Genomic DNA, 22,279 nt, shown 5'->3' with positions numbered 1-22,279 from the left:
TGAACTTCCCTCGGAACTAAGAACTATCACAAACCTCACCACTTTCCACTTCCGTGTGCAAGGCACATTTCTTTTACTTTGCCTTCTCTATTATAAACTCCTAGCAACAGGTATATGTAACCAAAACAAAAAAAAACCTTATCAAAACAAGATACTCCTCTCCATACACTTCTTCCACCAGGGAAGGATAAGAGAACAAATGCGACAAATGTGTAATCATGTTGCTTAATGCAGTATTTAAAGGTTCTTACAATAATGAGCATAGTATAAAAATCTAAAGAGAATGTGAGTAGGCTGAGCCAGAATGTGCTGGGAACTGAACAACCACAAACTGGGGGGAAGTTTGGGACTGCTGGCCTACTATTTATTTGTATTGTGTTAGCATCTTGAGGCCACAAATCGAGGATTGCCCCCATTGCACTAGGTAGGCACTGCATACACATAAAATGACAGCCCATGCCCCTGAGAACTTATAATCTATGTATAAGATGAGAGAAAACAGAGAGGGGAGCACAAGATAATAGTAAGATGATTGTGATCAATCATATAAGCGGTGGTCACAGCAGACCAGGTGCCTAATCATCGTCAAATATTTTGTAGTCATCATGGTATAGGTGGGTTTTAAAAGCGGTTGTGGCCTTGCAGATTTTTACAGAGTGCTTCTCCCCATGTATAAGAGTGAGTGTGGGAGAAAGCACGAAGGTGTTCATTGGGAAATTTGACATATGGACACTCTGGGTTGGCATCCTGGACATAGCAAAGGCAGGAGTTGTTGTTTCCACAGTGTGTTAGATAAGAGAGTAAAGTAAGGGATGGAATAGTTGGTGAAGAACCTTAAAATTGAAGACCAGTAGCTTGTGTACTATAAGGGGAGGCAATGGATGAGTACAAAGAGGGGGGTGATGTGGCAAGTGAGAAAGATGATTTTTGCAGCAGCATTTTGTATGAATTTAAGATGGCATTAGACGAGAAAAGAAGAGGTTATAGTCAGGAAGCAAGATAATGAGGGCCTGGCAAAGAGTTTTAGCTATGTGGGTAGAAAGGAAATACGGGATCTTACAGATGATGTGTAGGAAGAAGTGGCAAGATTTAGACGCAGCCTGGATGCATTAGATCTAGAGGAAGGGACAAAATAAAGACTAAACTGATATTACTGTCATGAGTGTCAGTGGTCACAGTGACTGAGAAAGGTCGAAGAACTTAGTGGGGAAAGATCAAAAGTCTAGTTTTGGTCATGCTGAGCTTGGGTTGACAGCTGGGTATCCATGAAATGATGTCAGAAAGACAGGCTAATATTTTAATTTAGACAGGAGACAGGTCCAGAGTGGACGAGTAGATCTGTGAGTCGCTTAAATGGTTTTGAATAAGATCACCCCATACAATATTCTAAGTCAGAGCCCTGGAGCCAAACAATCCCAGATTATGCGGAAGTTCAGATCTGAATTTCACAGCTAGACTCTATAGTAAACTGATCAAAACCCTGAATCTGACACGCACAAAAACCTCTGAACTTTGTGGAAGACCAAAATCCAAATTACATGGTTGAAGCCTGCATGTAATTGTAACACCTTTATAATATTGTGAAAGAGTTCCTTGAGGAAGTGTGTGAAAAAATATTTATTGAAATATGTATTATTATTTTATTATTAATAATATTTTATTATTTAATGATATATTGGAGTAATGCCCACTCCGCATTACCATTGTTCTGGGTACTGTTCAGAAACATGTGAGAAGATATAGACTCTACCTCAAAGAGCTTTAAATCTAATTTGAGACAAGACACAACCAGTAGGTGTGACAAGTAGGACTGAAGGGGTTGGAGGAATAATGGGGTAACTATAATAAGTTACCTAGGTTAGCTGTTCAATAGCTTGATAGTTCTAAATCACCTGAAAGATTTTTTTAATAAATAAATCGGCTATTCCCAACTACTACACAGCCTAGTCATAATTGGTTGGCTGATTTCCGGTACATCGTATCAGATTTCCATCACATCAGAAATGTATTTTAAAAAGGGATTTAACATTAGTTGAACAAAAGACTAAAAAATGTAGGGAACAAGTCTGTAATAGTTAGTATAGAGCATCAGAAGCCTGATCCAGTGCCCATTAAACTCAATGGGAATATTTCTGTTGACTTCAGTGGCCTTTGAATCATGCCCCAGACTGAGAGTCAAGACCCTGGACTCTCTTCTGAGCATTCATAGGGTATGTCTTACACAGCAAGCTGCAGCCCACAGCAGTGAGTCTTAGAGCCTGGGTCTACAGACTCCGGCTTGCAGGGCACACATTATGGCACTAAAAATAACTGTGCACCTGTTCAGGCTCAGGTTGGTTTTTGAAGCCTAACCCCCTTGCTAGGCTTCAGGACCCAAGCCCAAATATCTACACAGATATTTTTAGCCCGTAGTGTCAGCCCAAGTCTGTAGACCCAGGCTGTGAGACTCGCTGCCACAGGCTGCTGCTTGCTATGTAGACATACCCACCTTGACTTCGGGCAAGTTGCATATCTGTGCCTCTGTTTCCTTATACTTATTAATTTTTGTAAAGAACTTTGAGATCTATAGATGAAAAGCACTTTACAAATGCTAAGTCTTCTTATTTATCACTTTCTCTAACTTTTATGATTCTGTCACATTTAAGGTAACATTTAAACTCATCATAACAAAGAAATTCTTGGCCAAGCATGACAAAGCCTGTTTTGAATATCGTTTAGTTATAGTCTGAAAAGTGACTGTGTAGAAACGGTACCTTCTTGAAGTTCTTACTCAATACATCTGTTCCATCTGCGTTCAGGTCATATCTGTTTACTGACAAAGTAAATTTTACTACCGTTAGAATTGAAGAGTCAGTATAGCAATGGTAGAGTGATCTGAAATCTCTTCTGGCTTATGAATAATCAACAAAAGCATCACCTAAGTTCCAACTGCAGAATCTTTACTCTTGGTTATAAGTGACAGAAAGGACATATTTCAGAGTGGGAGTCATGTTAGTCTGTATCAGCAAAAACAACGAGGAGTCCTTGTGGCACCTTAGAGACTAACAAATTTATTTGGGCATAAGCATTTGTGGGCTAAAACCCACTTTGTCGGATGAAGTCCTGTTCATCAGGACATAGTCTGACTGTCAGATCCCAGCATGAGTTCGCAGGGCTGGCAATCAGAAAAATTTTCTTTAGACATGTAAGTGGAGTAAATTTTATATGAATATAATTAAGAAAAAAGTATATTCTGTTTTTCTACTTTTCTAACTAAAATAATAAGACTTATTAGGTACATAGTGCTTTTCAGCCATAGATCTCAAAATACTTTACAAAGGAGGTAAGTATTATCCCCATTTTAGAGATGGGGAAACTGAGGCACAAGGAGGCAAAGTGACTTGTCCAAGATCACCCAGGTGACAGAGTTGGAAATAGAGCCTAGGTTTTCTAAGTTCCAGTCCAGTGCTCTATCCCATTTTAAAAGGACACAGGGGAAAATAATTTGGCCTAACATTTAGATTTTATAAAAACTGACTTTACAAATACTGTAGATACGTTTGTCATGAAACATTTTTTCAAATAGTTAAAAACATTCACCTGCAGTGCTTGAAACCCAAACATTGCAGCACTGAGAAACTGAAAGTGAAACTAGTTGTAACAAAATTGAAACAGACTTCACTAATTTTCATTGTTCACTCTAAAATAAATATGAAAAAGTAAACAAAGAGCATAGGGTTAAGTAAATAGACTTTTAAAAGTTATTTTACTTTTACTAATCATAGGTGTTATTAGTAAACTGGAAAAAGATATTTATTTACAATACATTACAAGTCAACAGTGTCCTTTTAAGTATAGCAACTTATGCAGTCTTGTCATGTCCCACAAAACTGAGTCAATATAGAAAGAAACTATATTTTTAATTAATAGTTTGCAATGCATTTTACATAGATACAAAATTATATAAATAATTAAAGAAGAGGGAATGCATCTTCCCAGAACGAAAGAAAGGGAGGGGAAGAAACTGGCAGTGAGAAGAAGAAAGAAGAATTGAAGGAGAAAGGTGATCCATAGTGTGTTCAGCAAATGCAGAGCATGTAAAGTGGAAGTATGATACAGACATGAATTAGTTATAAAGATGTTATTGTATGATCACTATCTATAATTTCAATTTTTCTCGGCTAGCCGTTCTCAGCATTCCCAACCTAGAATCCCCATGGACACGCACACTGAGCCGCCCATGGAAACAATACATCCACTGCTAACAAAGCCAGGCCTTGTGCTCACTATGCCCTTTCCAATAAGCATGCATACACCTAGCCCTGATTTCCTTAATTTGAGGGCTCAGAAAGGATGGTTTTAAGTGCAGTAATGAATCAGATACCCCTGTGAGTGGAGATACCTAGAGGATCAAATTTTCAGCACTGTTGATAACATTGAGATTAAAAGTGGATTCCACTGGTGTGACAAGTGATGCTGCAGATTTGAACACAGGTTAAGAGAGAGAACATTCTCTGGTCAAAGCTGGAGTCAAGGCTATATGCTAATACCCATATCTTGAGAAATATGCCTGGTCAGAGCCTATGTTTTATCTTTCTTACAAAAATTAACACTTTCAGTGATACAGTGCCCTAAACATCAACTGAGTACTCTACTTGCGCTATATTGATGACATCTTCATCATCTGGACCCATGGAAAAGAAGCCCTTGAGGAATTCCACCATGATTTCAACAACTTCCATCCCACCATCAACCTCAGCCTGGTCCAGTCCACACAAGAGATCCACTTCCTGGACACTACAGTGCTAATAAACAATGGTCACATAAACACCACCCTATACCGGAAACCTACTGACCGCTATTCCTACCTACATGCCTCCAGCTTTCACCCTGACCATACCACACGATCCATAGTCTACAGCCAAGCTCTGCGATACAACCGCATTTGCTCCAACCCCTCAGACAGAGACAAACACCTACAAGATCTCTGTCAAGCTTTCTTACAACTACAATACCCACCTGCGGAAGTGAAGAAACAGATTGATAGAGCCAGAAGAGTTCCCAGAAGTTACCTACTACAGGACAGGTCTAACAAAGAAAACAACAGAACGCCACTAGCCGTCACCTTCAGCCCCCAACTAAAACCCCTCCAACACATTATTAAGGATCTACAACCTATCCTAAAGGATGACCCAACACTCTCACAAATCTTGGGAGACAGGCCAGTCCTTGCCAACAGACAGCCCCGCAACCTGAAGCAAATACTCACCAACAACCACATACCATACAACAGAACCACTAACCCAGGAACTTATCCTTGCAACAAAGCCCGTTGCCAACTGTGCCCACATATCTATTCAGGGGACACCATCACAGGGCCTAATAACATCAGCCACACTATCAGAGGCTCGTTCACCTGCACATCCACCAATGTGATATATGCCATCATGTGCCAGCAATGCCCCTCTGCCATTTACATTGGTCAAACTGGACAGTCTCTACGTAAAAGAATAAATGGACACAAATCAGATGTCAAGAATTATAACATTCATAAACCAGTCGGAGAACACTTCAATCTCTCTGGTCACGCAATCACAGACATGAAGGTCGCTATCTTAAAACAAAAAAACTTCAAATCCAGACTCCAGCGAGAAACTGCTGAATTGGAATTCATTTGCAAATTGGATACTATTAATTTAGGCTTAAATAGAGACTGGGAGTGGCTAAGTCATTATGCAAGGTAGCCTGTTTCCTCTTGTTTTTTCCTACCCCCCCCCCCCAGATGTTCTGGTTTAACTTGGATTTAAACTTGGAGAGTGGTCAGTTTGGATGAGTTATTGCCAGCAGGAGAGTGAGTTTGTGTGTGTGTCCCCGGGAAAAAAAAGGGGGGGGGGGTGAGAAAGCCTGGATTTGTGCTGGACATGGCCCACCTTGATTACCATGCACATTGTAGGGAGAGTGGTCACTTTGGATGAGCTATTACCAGCAGGAGAGTGAGTTTGTGTGTGTATGGGGGTGGGGGGGGGGTGAGAAAACCTGGATTTGTGCTGGAAATGGCCCACCTTGATTATCATGCACATTGTAGGGAGAGTGGTCACTTTGGATGAGCTATTACCAGCAGGATAGTGAGTTTGTGTGTGTGTTTTTTGGAGGAGGGTGAGGGGGTGAGAGAACCTGGATTTGTGCAGGAAATGGCCCACCTTGATTATCATGCACATTGTGTAGAGAGTTGTCACTTTGGATGGGCTATTACCAGCAGGAGAGTGAGTTTGTGTGTGGGGGGGTGGAGGGTGAGAAAACCTGGATTTGTGCTGGAAATGGCCCAACTTGATGATCACTTTAGATAAGCTATTACCAGCAGGACAGTGGGGTGGGAGGAGGTATTGTTTTATGACCTCTGTGTGTATATAAAGTCTGCTGCAGTTTCCACGGTATGCATCCGATGAAGTGAGCTGTAGCTCACGAAAGCTCATGCTCAAATAAATTGGTTAGTCTCTAAGGTGCCACAAGTACTCCTTTTCTTTTTGCGAATACAGACTAACACGGCTGTTACTCTGAAACCTCTCCTTGACCTGTGTCTTAGGTTTTATTGAGGCTGCAAACAATAAAACAATCTTTGCAAGTAATTTGCTTGAGATTTAGAAGAAACATTATTGTTAGTATGAAGTAGAGAATGAACTTTTAACTCTGAAGCCCAGATAGTCAATTTTTTCCATGCAATTTTAAATACTTTTGCAATAGTTTTATTGCAAAATTATATATACATACTATTTGTTTGTTTACATTGATAATACATTGGTAAGGGGGTAGGTAGCCAATCCTTAGCTCAGTGGGGCTTCTTATGTGCATATTTGCAAGATCAGGATCTAAATATGCAGTTGGCAGAACATAGGTTTTTTTATTAGCATACTGCAATTTAATATTGTCAGGTTTCAATCAGTATTATCACACCTCTGTTTTAATTTAATTTTTGCCTAATTGGCAGCTGGTTTTCTCTTTTCAATATAGATCATTAATCAAGTAGCAGTGATCTGTGAATAATTACTGGGAGGTAACCATCTAGGAAAGAACAATTCTGGTGTTATCCTGTGTCTGGCAGTTTTGGAGTCTGATTCACTGCAATTATAGATTAGTTCATTCTTATCACTTTTTGTAGGGTGAAATCCCAGGATTTCAAAGTTCTTTGAAAACATGAATGAATTAAGCTTCACAATACCTCTATGTAGTAGTATTACTATATTTATTTACTATATGGGGAAAACGAGGCACAGAAATGTTAAGTGAGTTGCCCAACATCACAGGGGAAGTCTGAATTAAGACATCATTCCCCTCCATCCAACACTGAAAAATGAGTAATGGCAATAAATCAAGCACAAACAAGAAAACGAAAAGCTAAACCAAATAAATATTCTTTGTATTATGCCTTGAAAGCTGCCGAACTCAATTCAACTACCAAGGCTAATGAAGTCCAAAGCTGAGGGCCCCCTACGCTCCTGGAGAGTTCAGTCCGAGGAACTGACAGCTCTTAAATGCTGTGATGGAGAATAGGGTAAGAGGTGGTTTTTCAGATAACCGGATCCCAGACCATTCGGGGGTTTAAAGATTATTACCAACACTCTATCCAGAAATAAATCATTTAAATTTATTTCATTAGCATAACAGATTATTTTTATTTTTAGATACATAAATACTAAATGTGGAAAAATCAGAAATAACGGTTTGTTTCTTATTTTCCCTTTGTCATATGTTGGTATTTTAATTCATTCTCATAGTTAATGAGTTACCTTTTCCAAATCTATTTTACACATGCTAGGTAATAAAACCACAAACACATAAAGGAAGGAATATGCTATGGGCCTCCATAGTCTGGATGGTAATAAGGAGCTCAGTATGTTATAATGATTAAGTTAAAAAATCAGCCAAAGTCATAGTAATTGGTCATTTTCCTATTCCAGTGTTAGTTGATTGAATGTTACAGCTGGGTAGGATTTAAAGAAACAATTTCTTGATGCTGTATCATTTCATTAATTTATACAGCATCTGTTGCTTTGCAACAAGGTGCATTAAATACAACATAATTTTCAAAACCCATATATTTCCAAAGCAACCCTCAGTAAGAGTGCCACTACCATATCAATCACTAACACAGGGCAGATATAAAAATATTAAACTACCCAAATCAAAGATGTAATTAAATACAAACCAAAACAACCAACCAAATGTTAAACAAAATAAATTAGCTTTATACTTCAACTATATAGATAAAAGATGACATTGACCTCCAGGATCTGGAACAGGTCCTTTTCTCAGACAGGTATGATGTATTATTATTTCTTCTTACTGTTTCTAGTAGCACCCAAAATACGCTATATGATGTATACATACATATAGGAGGGTACAGTCCCTGCTATGCAAAAGTTTACAGTCTATAAAAGACAAATGCCAAAGGATAGATGAAAGGAGGTACAACACACAAAGTGGTGTAGGTGATGACTGGACATTTCTTGATAATGCAAGGCTTGTTCTGTCTGTGCATTTGATTAGATATATATAATATCCCCCTCAACACTGCCACTGCTGGCTTCTTGGGGGCACTGGGAAGGTAGCAAAAATGTATAATCTGGGTTACTTGAAAACGATCCATGGTGCTAGTCAGTGGCGGATTTAGAGTTAGTGGGGTCCTGTGCATAGCTTCATTTTTGGGGCCCCCCTCGGGACCCACCCAAAAAAAAGAATACTTTCTCTTATCTGCCCCCCTTTTTCATTCTTTTTTTCTTCATCCTCCTCCTATATAATAAGTAATGGGAAGTAAATGAAAATAAAGTGAGGTACCTTGATTGAGGCAGGGGATTGGGGTGCAGGAGGGAGTACGGGTGGCAGGCTTTTGGCTGGGGCAGGGGGTTGGAGTGTGCGAGGGGGTGAGGTGTGTGATTTCTGGGAGGAAGTTTGGGTGCGGGGTGCAGGCTTTGGGCTGGGTCAGGAGGTGGCACTTACCTCAGGCGGCAAGGCTCCCAAAGCGACCAGCATATACACCCCTCCAGCAGTGGCTCCTAGATGGGGGGGGGGACGGGCAGGGGGTCTCTGCACGCCGCTACCCACAAGCACCACCCCTGCAGCTCCCATTGGCCACAGTTCCCAGCCAATGGGAGCTGCGGAGTCAGCGCTCAGGAAGTGAACAGCACGCAGAGACACACACCCACACACACACACCCAGGGGTCGCAGGGACATGCCGGCCGCTTCCAGGAGTGAAGTGGTGCAGAGGGAGGGAGGCAGAGCTGTCAGGGAGCCGCCTTAGCCCTGCTGCTGGCATGTCTTTGCACACCTCTTGGGGAGCGGGGGGCAGCAGGTCTCCATGTGCGGAGCCACCTCCCCACCACCACCAGGGGCGCACAGAGACGTGCCAGCAGCCAGCCGCTTCCGGGAGCGGCATGGGGCCACCAGCCATGGCATGCAGGCAGCCTGCCTGCCTGAGCCCTGCTGTGCTGCTGGCCAGGACTCGGGGGCAGGTTGTCAGATATTTGTCCTGCATTTTGGTGCCCCCGTTGGTTTGTTTCATGGTAAATCTGCTCCTGGTACTGGTGTGCCAGATTCTGTGCTGCACCTCTCAGGAGGAAGGCACATCCTGGAGAGTGGGGGCAGGGATAGCTTTAAGTCCTCTTTGCTTCTCCCAGCTTCTAGGACCTATGGAGGTGTGGCATACTATAAAGCTACTCCAGGGCTGCTCTCATTACAGTAGCTTCCCCACATGTAGGAAGCTTCACAGCCCAGAACAGTTAGAACATAGAGTGCTCCAGCCACTCCAACTCTTGTCCTCACCATGCTCCCTCCCTCTCCTTGGCATGACCCTTTGCCAAGGCTGCACGGGTAGAGGTTAAGAACAACATAAGGCTGCCTATGCCATGACTATGCTATCCTTGTGCTGGGGCCATTTTCTGGAAGCTCTGCCGTCAGCACACTGATGTGTTATCATCTCTTCCAGTTAAGACACACATGAATGCAATAAACTTCTACTTCATTTAGGAGGTGGCTGCTCTGGACTTAGTCTTGTGTGATATACCATCACTGGTTTAAAAGGTGAGTATAGGCAAACTACTGGACACCAGTGATCACAGCACAATTAGGTTTGAAATGCCCGTAGCAGCTGACTCTCCACAGGGCAATGTAACTAAAGATCTTTATTCTTGCAGTTCTGGCTGCAACTTCAAATCCCCACACCACAATACAGAAATACATCAGAACTAACAGTATCATCCCACATCAAAGGCTGAGTCTTCCCTAGTGTTGTTGGGAAAGCTCAAGCTGGTCTAGCCAACCCAGTGGTATAAACAACCACTTCTCTTATAGCTGCCACTGAGGAAGCTGCAGCGGTGGTGGAACAGGAGAGAGTTCCTGAGAAGTTTGAGTGTTGACATGGCTTTAGAGATAAGAATTTACTCACTGCAGGGAATGATGTCATTTATATTTAAACAGACCAGTCAGACTGCAATTCAAACATTGGACAGAGAGAGAGAGAGATGGAATAACCAAGATCCTATTTTTCTTTTTAGGTGGATTTCTGAGTCTGATTTCCTTTTTCAGTTCTCGCTTTCTCTAGTTTTAGAGCTTTCTTTGTTTTGCCTCTTTCTTCCTTCAGAACACTTACGCTTCCCTTACACTGTTCCTATGGCCACAGCCTGAACAATCAATTTTGACAATTGTTACTAAATATGACTGTCAGGAATTTTCTGGCTGAATAGTTTTTGTCAGAAAATGAGAATTCACCTTAAGCTAAATGTTTCACAGAAACATATTGATTTCTATGAACTTCCACTAAACCAAGGGAAGGTTTTCTGCCTGTTTTCTTGCCAGCTGGCTGGATGAGCTGTTGGGGATCCCAGGCTTCCAGGCAGCTCTATCATAGCCTTGGCTTTCAGGATCTATGTCCCTGGGGCAATCCCACAATACAGACTGCTCCAGGGTTAGAGCTCTTGGTTCACCATCGTCTGCTAGCCACATCTTAGCTATGAGCCTTGGAGCTTGGGTTCCCAGACTCAATTTCATTTTAAAATTTTGGAAATGAAATGTTTTGATTATTTTGAAATGAAATTATTCAGATTTTCCCTTCCATAGGAAATGTCAAAATTTCGACTTTTCATTCTGAAATGGTACTTTTTTTTTCCTTCAGAATTTTAGAATTTCTCCTGGAACAAAATTCCAACTTTCAACCAGGTTAAAAAGCTGTTCTTCATCTGAGGTTTCTGGGGGAGAGGGCTGCCTAACCTAAATCATATGTGTTAATCTGTTTGACCCATTAATGTGGGTTTGACTCATCTATGCAGCTGGAACAAACTGTTAAAAACTGTTTAATAAACTCTGCTGTTTTGACTGTGTTCACAAGGTCTGTTTTCCCACCCATGATTGATTCCTATTTCCTTCTCAGTGGAGTGCCCCTGCAGCAACCACACCTTTCTCCTGCTCTTTTCAACTGCCTAATTCCAACTGCTTCTCCAAAATGAAACTGAATCTTTCAGGATCTTCTGATTCCAACATTCCTGGCAGCAAATTTAAAACTGATAAAATAAATACTCTTGTCACTCAGTGTATAGTTAACCTGTGGAACTCGCTGCCACAATATATAATTGAGACCAAGAGCTTAGTAGGATTCAGTAAAAGGATTAGACATAGTAGTGAATAGGAATTGGATAATGTCCCTCTAAGTCATTTGTGACCTCTCTGGATACTATCTTCTATGTTTTAAAAGCCACTGGAATCCTGCCAGAGTCCAATGTGTATTTGGACCCAACGGTTTCTTCATATTACATATGTTGTGTAAAGAGCAAAAGACACAACCTATATGTGGTCCTGCCTCAGCACAGGGGACTGGACTTGATGCCTTCCTGAGAAACACTTCCAGCCCTACATTTCTATGATAATCAGAAGAGTTATATTAGATAAGATAGATTTACATGCCTTACAAAACATGTTAAGGACATAAGCCAACCACTAGATAATGGAGGCTAGGAAGAAATTTTTCCAATGGACAATTCATTCCATAATTGTCGACTGCAAGGGTTTCTTTCTTCTTAAGTATCAAGTACTATCTGCTAGCAGAAAAAATACTGGACTAGATGGACCAGTGATCCCATACATGTGGCAATTCCTATGTTCCATAAGGGCACCAAACCAAAATATATATCCAGGACAATACACAAAATGAAGATATCGGGCTAGTTTACAGCAGTGATCAGAAAAGCAAAATGGAAGTAAATTATATGAAAAGTCTTACAATACAGTATTGTACAAAACAGTGGTATGCCCTCATCTGCAGGAATGAGATCATCTTGCCACAAGAAAGATGTACTGGAGCTTCAGAGAAGGGAAGGGAAACTGGTTAGAGCTAATCAAGGTTTACATATAACCAGAGATTATTTAGCCTGGTGAGGAGGAGACAATTTTGAGATTGTTCAAATTATGAGAGTTATACTGAAAATGAATCAGATGCTGCATTGTTCCTATCTCATATAAGAATGGGGGTCATGAAATGAAACTAAGATAATCAATGTAAAATAAAAAAAAATACATATGTACACAACCTTTGGAATTCACTGCTGCCTAAGGCTATCAACACAAATACTGAAACAGGATTTTTAAAAAACTGAATTACTTTATTAGACAAGGTAATGTCTTTTATTGGACCAACTTCTGTTGGTGAGAGACAAGCTTTGAAACTTACACAGAGCTCTTCTTCACATCTGAGAAACTAACTCAGAGTGTTTGACGTGGAACAAATTGTTTAACATAAGTATTAACACACATTTCTCTCAATATATAAGTTCCCATTAATAATATCTACAGCTTTGCAAGTTAATTTGGCCAGTCAGGTCTTATGCTTCAAGACATAAGGTATCAGCCACTGCTAGAAGCTTGTTACTCTTTTCTTTGTACCACTGGTCTGTCTTGTGTGCAAGTTCTTACTTTGTGCTGTACTTATTATGTTCTAATGTAGTGCTAGTAAAAGACTGAAAAATGGGAGATTGAACTCACTCTTTGTCCAGACAGTGGGCATTGCATAGGCAGCCAAGAAATCTTTCCGGCACTACATATGGCATATCTGCCACTACCTGACCTGAAAGAAGTTCAGAAATTATTTCCAGGGAAAGTAGATGAGGTTTCAGGTTCCTCCACTTACTGGCTTTTCAAATGAGATTGCAAACAAAGATACTAATTTGAATGGTGATTTTTGCGTTTGTTGCACTGGACTTAGATCCCTGGTTCATTTGTTATAGGACGCCATGCACTTGCCAGATGGTAACGATAAGTGAAGACAATAAGGGCTGGTATATGGTAAATCAACACTCTTGGGAGCATTTCAGGTGGTTCCTTGAACAGAATTCTTTCCCTGGGGACCTTGACACCACTCCCAGGCAGACTTGTCATTCCAAGGCAGTCTTTTCTTGGGTAGAAATGCACTAGTATGCCATCCACCATAGCATTGCCTTCAGGGAGCACACTTGTCATAAATATAAAGGGAAGGGTAAACCCCTTGGAAATCCCTCCTGGCCAGGGGAAAGCTCCTCTCACCTGTAAAGGGTTAAGAAGCTAAAGGTAACCTCGCTGGCACCTGACCAAAATGACCAATGAGGAGACAAGATACTTTCAAAAGCTGGGAGGAGGGAGAGAAACAAAGGGTCTGTGTGTCTGTCTATATGCTGGTTTTCTGCCTGGGATAGACCAGGAATGGAGTCTTAGAACTTTTAGTAAATAATCTAGCTAGGTATGCGTTAGATTATGATTTCTTTAAATGGCTGAGAAAAGAATTGTGCTGAATAGAGTAACTATTTCTGTCTGTGTATCTTTTTTGTAACTTAAGGTTTTGCCTAGAGGGGTTCTCTATGTTTTGAATCTAATTACCCTGTAAGGTATCTACCATCCTGATTTTACAGAGGTGATTTCTTTACTTCTATTTCTATTAAAAGTCTTCTTGTAAGAAAACTGAATGCTTTTTCATTGTTCTCAGATCCAAGGGTTTGAGTCTGTAGTCACCTATGCAAATTGGTGAGGCTTTTTATCCAACATTTCCCAGGAAAGGGGGGTGCAAGTGTTGGGAGGATTGTTCATTGTTCTTAAGATCCAAGGGTCTGAGTCTGTAGTCACCTAGGCAAATTGATGAGGCTTTTTACCAAACCTTGTCCAGGAAGTGGGGTGCAAGGTTTTGGGAAGTATTTTGGGGGGAAAGACGTTTCCAAACAGCTCTTCCCCAGTAACCAGTATTTGTTTGGTGGTGGTAGCGGCCAATCCAAGGACAAAGGGTGGAATATTTTGTACCTTGGGGAAGTTTTGACCTAAGCTGGTAAAGATAAGCTTAGGAGGTTTTTCATGCAGGTCCCCACATCTGTACCCTAGCGTTCAGAGTGGGGAAGGAACCTTGACAACACTATTGGGACTTCTTATACCAGCAGATTCACTTCAGGGAGTCAGGCATAGTACTCTCTCCCCACTTAAAATCACCTTCAGAGGACCCAACACTGGACTTCCTCTCTAAATGGAGTTGGACTACCTGAACTTTCCTATTCTGGTAACAGAACTGTGAATCTCAGTCTACTCACCACATTATACAATACCTCCATCATAATTGTATTGCTATTAGCACTTCACCAGAACTCTTTACTGCACGAGAGACAAGACTTTACTGCCCCAAGACAAGACACTAGAGAAAACAAACTCTGTACCAACCGATTTCCAAGTGCCACTCCTAATTCTCCAAATGCCCCTTTCAAATGCCACCCTACTCTTGTTATTCTCAGTACCAATTGCCATTATGATTCAGGCATGCTGCTGAACAGTTATTTCTGATTTAATATTTGGGTTTAGTGAAAGAACATCACTTTTACTGAAACTGAGATAACTTGCCCAGCTTGTGATATGAGAGGTTGAAAAAGAAGATTTGCTGTTTTATCACATTTTCTTTCGAAAACGTGAAGATAGCTCTGCAGATTTCCCCTCCTTATCCCACATAAATTGCTCCTGCTTTTCAGTGTTAGGCGTAGGGTCTGTTAATTGCTGATGCAGAAGTAGAAGAGGGAGCATAAATGCATGCAGTGTTTTCAGCCCAGTCCTATGTAAACAGTTATTGTGGTCTTGTTTTTATTTCCAGGCAACAGATTTCAGAAAAATATATATAGAATATGGAGCACATAAGGACAGCCCCTTTCTCCCATCCTTCAAGATTCTAATAATTTTAAGACACAACAGCATAAATTTGGAGTCTAGACTTTCTCCATATACAATGGTACAGTATTTATAACACTGGACATGAACATTTATTTGGAAGCCTCCAGTGAGTGACCATTTTAATTTTGTGAAATTTTATACATCCACCCACCCACTTTTATAAATCAGAGAAGTGAAATGTTTCAGGAGACTGAATATGCAGTAAATCTCCAATAAAGCATGGGAGACTTTCATAATGTGGGAAACAAAAATATATAATCACTGTTCATTTTTCTTACTTGAAATGTTCTGTACTATTTATTATTTATGCAAGGCCATTGGTGTTCCTGGCACCTTACAGACAAATCAAAAATAGGCCCATGTACTGAGGAGCTTACTACTTAAAGTCCAAATTGGGCAAAGTACAAAGTGCCTTCAGTACCTAATCCTGTTCCACTGAAGTCAATAGGCATTATGGGAATCAAGATGGTAATTGAAGTCAAAGCCTGGAGGACACACATCTTGCAGGAGCAGACCCCCAACTTAAATGAAGGGAAGGGAGGACAAAAAGTCTGATCCTAAGAGGTGTTTTACACCTGTAACTCCCATTGACCTAGGACCAAAATGGGGGTGGGACGGGGAAGGAGGCTGCATTGGAAGGATAAGAATACTGAACTGTATATCCTTTGTAGTTACTGTTATTTGAATTGGAGTTTAGCACAGTATATCCCTTTGCTGGATACTCAAAGAACAGAGGGAGAACATGTGCTAGTCAGTAGAAGTTATCTGAGTTAATCATAGAGCACGAAGGTACAGAATATTGCATTGTAAAGTCATTACAGAATAGGTTCACAGTTTCATAGATTCCAAAGCCAGAAGGGACCATTGTGATCATCTACCTCCTGCATAACACAGGCCATAGAACTTGCCCAGAAAATTTCCTAGACCATATCTTTTGGAAGAACTTCCGATCTTGATTTAAAAATTCCCAGTGCCGGAGAATCCACCACAACCCTTTTTAAATTATTTTAAAAACTAATTACTCTTACTGTTAAAAAAATTACACATTATTTCTAGTCTGAATTTGTCTAGCTTCAACTTCCAGCCATTGGGACTTGTTATACATTTCTCTGCTACACTGAAGAGCCCATTATCAAATATTAGTTCCCCCTCTAGGTACTTATAGACAGTAATTAAGTCACCCCTTAATTTTCTCTTTATTAAACTAAATAGATTGAGTTCTTCAAATCTATCACTAAGGCATGGTTTATAATTGTTTAATCATCCTCATGGCTCTTCTGTGAACCTGCTCCACTTTATCAACATCCTTCTTGAATTGTGAGCATCAGAACTGGACACAGTATTCCAGCAGCTGTTGCACCAGTGCCAAATAACCTCTCTAGTCCTACTCTAGCTTCCCTGTTTATGCATCCCAGGATTGCATTAGCTCTTTTTGTGATAGTATTACACTGGGAGCTCATGTTCAATTGATTATCCACCACAACAGTCAAATATTTTTTAGAGTCACTGCTTCTGAGGATAGAGTCCCCCATTCCGTAACTGTGGCCTACAGTGTTTGTTCCTAGATGTATACATTTCCATTTAGCAGTATTAAACACATATTGTTTGCTTGTACCCAGTTTACCAAGCAATCCAGATTGCTGTGAATCAGGGTTCTGTCCTCTTCAATATTTACAACTTTCCCAATTTTTGTATCATCTGCAAACTTTATCATTTATGATTTTGTTTTCTTCCAGGTCATTGATATAAATGTTAAATAACATGGCCAAGAACTGATCTTGTGGGATGCTATGGCAACACACCCGCTTGATAATGAGTCCTTGTTTACCATTACATTTTGAGGTCTATCTTTAATGTGTGGCATGTTAACTTTATATTCTATTTTTTTAGACAAAAAGTACTAAGTACCAAGTCAAATGCCTTTCAGAAGTCACTTACCTCTATCAACCAAACTTGCAATCTCATCAAAAAGATATCAAGTTAGTTTAATAGGCTCCATTTTCCATAAACCCATTTTGATACACGATTATACTACCCTCCTTTAATTCTTTATTAATTGAGTCCTGTATCAGCTGCTTCATTATCTTGCCCAGGATGGATGTCAGGCTGATGACCTGAGTAATTATAGGTTATCCCATTTACCTTTTTTAAAAAAAAAATTGGCATAACACCAGCTTTCTTCCAGGCTTCTAGAATTTCCTTAGTGCTCCAAGACTTACTGGAAATCAACGTTAATGGTCTATCCTCAGCCAACTCTTTTAAAACTCTTGGATAAAAGTTATCTGGACCTGCTGATTTAAAAATTACTAACTTTAGTAGTTTCTGTTAAACATCCTCCAGAGATACTAATGGAATGGAAAGGGTTATCTTTGCCATGTAGAGACTATATCCTCTTTCCCCTCCTTTCCAAATACAGAACAAATATTAATTGAATACTGCTTCTTTTTCTGCATTACTATTGATAATTCTATGTTTCCCTCTAGTAATGAACCATTACCAGGATTTTTTGTTGATAATATATTAATAAAGTAGATCAGAGCTTCAAACTAAATCATTCTCGTGTTATTATAAACTTTCTAATCTAGTCACAGTAAACAATTTATTAGGATTGAGCCTGCCATCCTTGGTAAGGTAATCCTCCTATTGACTTTGAGGGGGATTTTCCTCACCTAGGAACTGCTGGAGTGGGATCATTTTGTTTTACTTCAGAAGTGCTTGTTATAAGTTCAGTTGTGCTAAGAATGCACATCTTCAGCTCCAGTAATTTCTCACTTTGAGCACGTTGTATACTTATTCCTGTAGTGAAGCCACAATCGTTTAATGGTTTGAGACATCAGGCACTTGCCTCAAAAGCAATCTCCCACAGTTGAATGGAGAAACCATGACAGATACGCAGTTTCAGTAGAAATACATCATTATTCCTGTAATTCACAGCTTCAAGGTCAAATCACTCTGTCAGGCTTAGGGAATCTTGCTGCAAATAATTTATTTCTCAGCATGCTTTATTACCACCATTAATTGCAGAGAATTTAACTTGGCATATAGCAATTGTGGTGACTGGCATCAGTGTAAAACTCTAAAATAGAAAGAAAAAAAAAGTCTCTCAGGCTTTAGTTCTATGCATGCTTCTTCAGCAAAGTGGATGGAACTACAGCATGGCTATTGCAATTTTCTTTTGGTATTGCCTGGAGGCCCACAAAGAGGAAGCGCTGCTAAAACTGATGACTAATGGAAATTTTGGTTCAAGCCTTGAGACTGAGACCTCATGCTGACAGCCAGTTCAATGGTTTGTACAGTGCCTAACACTGTAAACGAGTACTGTCATGGCTTCTGAATGATCAGGAAAGTTTAGTGGAGCATTTCCTTATTGGGAAGTAAATATAAAGAAAAAAAATATCCAAAGTCAACTCATTTGCAATATTTACCTGACACTTTTGAATAGATATTAGAAAACAAAGCTAGAGTACAGCTTACAACTCTCAGAACCAGAATTTCAGAAAATAACTGTTTATAGCACAACCGTTCATGTGTCTAACTCTAAAACCACTGGTTTTTACATCCCCATCTCTTTCTTAACCCAACACATTAAATCCTTCTTCATGTCCAGATGCCATTGAAAAATCTCTCTCACTTTTCCAGGATTTGCATGCGTCTAGTAAGATGGTTTATCTTCCAAGGGCTAGAACAGCTTTTTGTATGTGTGTTCTTGGGCTAAAGCTCTCCATATAAGTGAGGAAGGTAGAAGCTAAGGCCCAGATCCTCAATGTTGTTTAGGCTCCTAACTTCCATTGAAGTTAGGAGCCTAAATACCCTTGAGGATCCAGGCCTAAATGCCTACAAAGAAAAGCATTAATACTGTTGCAAATAGCTAACATTTGCCTTTTGCTGGGGCTTTCAGATCCAGGGTTCTTCTGTTCAACTTCTAGTTGCATCTTGGCTGTGCTAGGCCTCAGCCAAAACCGCAGATCTTCAGGGAAGTGTATTATGATGTAGTGCTTTATATAATGTATACTACATTGAAATTTAATAAATAAAAACAAAAACACATTGAGTTTAAGCAATACATTTAAATGCTTCCAATATCCCAGTTTTCAGTACCTATCCCTCACTCGCCAGTATTCAAGTGCAACTGAGACCCCACCCACTTAAATATTTAAAAACCCAAATTTCTTCTCATTTACATAAATGGTTCTTTAAAAAAAAGTATCGAACTATGCCATTTCAGTTTTATTTTCAAAAGGATGTAGCTATTTTTCTCCTGTAAGTTAAAAGTGACAAATATAATTACCTCACTTCAATGCCTTGCAAGTAAAGGGACCTCCTGTTCCATATTTTGATAGTATACACAGTTGAAGGGAGGATTTCTCTTAGAAAGAAGTTTAGAAAAATATGTACACAACATAGAAACTACAGAAAAGTACAGTATCTATACCAAATTGTGTCATTTAGGCCTCAACATATTTTAAAATATATGTATATTATTGTCAGAGACATCAGATGCAAGACCAAAAAGAATAGCAGATCATGGCTTAGGTAACAGTAAATACCTTTTTAACAGCGTCAGATCTGGGCACCTTCATTTCAGATGTAAACAGTTTAAACCTGATTCAAACTACTAAGAAACTGAGACCTTGTTCATACTCAGGATTAGCCACAAATCAACATTTGGCAACTGGCACCCAGCATAACTACACCACTGTAAACTGCAAGTGTAGACTAAGCCATGATTTATACCAGTTGACCTCAACCCTGCTTGTAAGTGGGATAAACTCCTTGCAAACACAGCTTATTCAAAACGTAGAACTTGTATCCTTAAAGGGACCTTCCAAAACTGTCTCTCTCCCTACCAAGTCCTATTGGTTTCAACACTTATTCACATTCAAAACTCTGCAGTAGTTATCTTCTCTCTCATTATGCCAAATAAGGTCTGAATTGGCCAGTTATGTGGCTTGCTCTAATTATGGAGTCAGAAGCAGGGCATTTTATAATAATGCGTTCTGGTTATGGCTATCACTGACTAATGCAATTAGAGATGCTCAATCATTCTAATGTAGGCAAGAGTAAAAAAAATTCATACCTGTTCCTAATGTATTGAAAGCAGAATACCTGGAGACAGTTGAGGGAGGAACATTATACAGGCACACATGTTGCAAAATGGTTTATTTTTATATAAAAACAAGAAATTTCAATAACCACTTTACACAAAAAAAAATCAAATAGATGCACTGTATCATATATACTCACATTAGTAAAGTCTTATCTCCTCTATTAAGGTATCCCATCACATTCACCTTTTATGACAGTTTCTAGTACTCAAGCTGAGCATAATTCAACATCTATTCCTACACTGTCAAGTCTAAGCTTATTCAACTAGCTGGCTACTTCCATGATCATCTGAAATATGTTAAGGTCTTCCATTAGCACAACTAGATAAGGTTACAAAGATTCAAGTAACAAAAAGGTACTGCTTAACCATGAATAGAGGGTAGAGTGCACATTTTAAAATATTTAATATGCATTATTAAAGTCAGTATACAGGGATAAGTCTAGTCCATTGTAAAAACAAATTAAGAGTAGTTTCATATTTACATCTGGCCCCAGGCTTCCCTCACAATTTTGTCATTTTACCACTTTTTTTTATGTTTAAATGTTTTTCTCCATCTGTTTCTGTGTGAAAGACCCACACTAAAAGGTGAAAAGAGGAAACTATTTACAAAATGCTGTTAAATGCATGACAAAGAAAAAACTTCCTCAATTTCCCTTTAATAGTGATCTTCAGTGTTACTTGTAACAGGTAAATATATTGACAAGCATGTTTAAGATGGAGTCCCTTTAATATATGCTATAGCTCATTATTCCACGTTACATGGCTGCACAGTTCAAGACCCTATCCTAATGCACAAAATGTAGGTTTCCTCACTCTTGTGCTAATAAAATCTTAAGTGTTCATTTCACAGCAAACAGTCTATTGTCCAAACTGTTGAAATGATCCTAGAAAAAGCTAATTAAATGATTACTGCTTATTCCGTCCAAAAGCAAACAACTCTGCCACCTAGAGGGAGATATGTTTTGTCAGACAGACTAAGGTCTTGCAACTCAGACAATTTAAACTAAGGTCTACTGATCAGGTTCTCGAGAAAGCATGTCTTCCTCCAATGATCTTTCTACTCACAGATGCTTTAGGATTTCTTGCTTGCTCCGGACCCTTTACAAGCTTCTTCCCAGTCCATATTATAACCAAGCCAGCAAGTGTACCTTCATTTTTTCCTAAACTTTAGATGAATCCTAAGTAATGCTTCTATTGAAGCCCATGGTACAGTTCACTGTTCTGAAGGAAGCCAAAGTAGGAAAGATAAGGAGATTCCAATAATGCTGAAGTCCCATTTGGAATTCACTAAGCCATCTCCCTAGATCTGGAAGTTGTTAGATCACATACAAAACATCTGAGTGCTGCTTGAAACAAGTACTGGTCTGCTTAATACTTTGTCCAGTGGGCAAACTATATATAATTGGATTAATTTGGGGTCTTCATTTAGTTGCATTGAAGCTATTTAGAGTCCACTACCCTCTGCTGTTTGTTAACAAAATAAAAGCAGACTTGTTTTATACAGCTGTTGTTTAAAACATCAGTATTTAAAAATTCTGATTATCTGAAGTCTCCAATAAGCATTGGCTTTAATGGACTTAACTACAGGAAAGTATTTCAGCAGTTAGAACATAGTGGTAGTTCTATTTTTGACCTTCCTGTGAATTGAGAAAGTGATTACACTAAGTCTGTCACAGTTGGAAGTTTAAAATTATGCATGGGTAAATTAAAGAAAAATCTTGATAAGCATACAATCTATACTATAGCAAAACAATAGGGAGTCCCACACTTAAGTTGTTGATATCCCAGATGAACTAACTCATTTGGAAAACTAGTCCCAGAGGGACAGTAGTGTAAAACACTTTGTACCTTGCTAAATATTTTAGAAAAAAAGGGAAACTGCAGCTACAGCTGAGAGAACAGTTCCAAATTAGGCAACTTTTTGCATGGTAAAAATTATGAAAAGGCAGCTCTACTATTTCGAAGCACTGCGTTACAGTTAA

This window comes from Caretta caretta, chromosome 3, assembly GCF_965140235.1.
Source record: "Caretta caretta isolate rCarCar2 chromosome 3, rCarCar1.hap1, whole genome shotgun sequence".
NCBI lineage: Eukaryota > Metazoa > Chordata > Testudines > Cheloniidae > Caretta > Caretta caretta.
Note: the sequence above shows the minus strand (reverse complement) of the source record.